Raw genomic sequence first — 2,011 nt, 5'->3', positions numbered from 1 at the left:
TAAGTGTCTAAAAGGTACTAAATATATAGAGATTGATTGAAATTTGGATTAAAAGGCAGCCTGGAAAAATTATTTTAATGACAAAGCAAAAAAAGAAAACAATCGGGGGCAGACCTCAAGGGCTTTGGGCTCAAGCGTTTTTCTCAGAATTTATTTTCTTTCTTTGAATTTTCTCCTGCTGACAATTACACTACTTATTTTCCGCCGATGAGTCCCAATGTTGTTTAGTGTAAGGGACAGAACACGCGAAGTTGGTAACCACAGCCCTTGAGTGAATGTGAGAGGGGAAGCTGGCTCTGATCAATGAGATATAAGAGAAGCTGAGAGACGTGTGAGTGAAAAGAGCTTTTAGGAAGATGTTTTATTCTTGGATAAAAAAAACGAAGCAAATGAGGAAGAAGCTCTACCTCTTGCCACCCCACTGGTTCCTGCTCTGAACGTAGTTTTGTGAGGATGTAACATAAGGTAGCAGCCATGACCATCCAGAGCCCTAATATTTCTGTGCCAAACTACTGCCAGCAATTCAGTTTCTTATTATATCATAGAAGAAGCCCCATCGTTTTAGGCTAGTTTTAGTCAAGCACTGTTTGTTTGACTGGAAGCATTGCAAGTCAAAAGGGAGAACAGTTGCTTCAGATGTAGCCAGATTTATTTGTTAATGATATGACTATTCATGCTTTGATGTAAACCAACTGCTCATTAAGTACATATTCCAGCTGATAAAAAATTATGACCCATATGTTCGAAAGTAGGCCTCTACCAAGTAATAATATGTAATTGCCATTTCTAAAATTCAGACTCGTAAATAGGCATAAACAATGTAAATCTAATGACATTTCTCATCATCCTACATTAAGACTAGTCCAGTTCTAGTGAGTTGGTTGAAGATGTCTCTGATATTTGCCCATAATTTTTAATAAATGTGGAGTAAGCACCTGTTCTCTATCAGCCAACACAATGGACACCGGAGACATCAAGATAAATTAGACTTGGCTGTCACCCACGAGGGACGTGTAGCTACTCTCCAAATGAAGAATATTTAGGTATCTTCAATCAAATCTTGAATCAATGGCTGGTCTTGATTACAAAATTGTCCCTTCCTGTAGGAAGAGCAGCCACAATGTTCCTAGGGATGTAGGGGAAGAGAGATCTGGGCAATAGATCTCTGTGACTCTGATGTCCCTGCGGACTTCATGACGAGGCGGTTTTCAAGTTACTTCAGGCAGGACATACTTCTGGTTTTAAAAAGAGAATATCTTTCTCCTCTTAGACATGAAAACAACGTCGTACAACGCTGAGAACACATTACTTATTATTCGCCATGGAAGCCCGGAAACAAAGCCTCCTGATTATGCAGACAAAACTAAAATGAGCCATTCCTCACCTTCCAATGAGAAATAATGAATGACCAAAAACCAAGGTCTTAGTCAATGATCCTTTCCCAAATAAAAAGTTGACATATGATGGATCTTAGGATCAGTATGTTAATGATCACTATATTACCAACAATATAATTAACCTCATTATAATAATAATAATTAACAATGATAAGGAAATCCATCATGAGATAATTTTAAATGTTATTCTTCTCTAGATTAATTTCTTTTTTAAATTAGGATTTAAACCAAATCCTCATGAATCAAACCCTGTACCACTGTCATAGCAGCAAATTTAACTTAAACTGAAAATTATACTAATTGCTTTGGATCAGATGGAGCATTAAGTTCTCCCGTTTATATATTCTCCTTTGACTTCTCTGACAGTGATGATCTCGATGAGTTCTTTCCGTCTATAATGACAGTACTTCCTCAGCTGAGGTCGCAATGTCTCCAGGATCTGTCTGACTGACAGATGAACGTTTGGCATCTGCTTCAGAGGAACTAGACACTTTAATTAGCACCGTCACTCACAAGCACCTTGGACACTGTGCCCCAAAGTTTATCACTATAATAAAAGTTGACAGGAGAATGCTGGTCTTTGACTAAAGAGATTCTTATGAAATGGAGAAAAC

Source organism: Pteropus vampyrus, unplaced genomic scaffold, assembly GCF_000151845.1.
Source record: "Pteropus vampyrus isolate Shadow unplaced genomic scaffold, Pvam_2.0 Scaffold192, whole genome shotgun sequence".
In the NCBI taxonomy this organism is placed as follows: domain Eukaryota; kingdom Metazoa; phylum Chordata; class Mammalia; order Chiroptera; family Pteropodidae; genus Pteropus; species Pteropus vampyrus.
Note: the sequence above shows the minus strand (reverse complement) of the source record.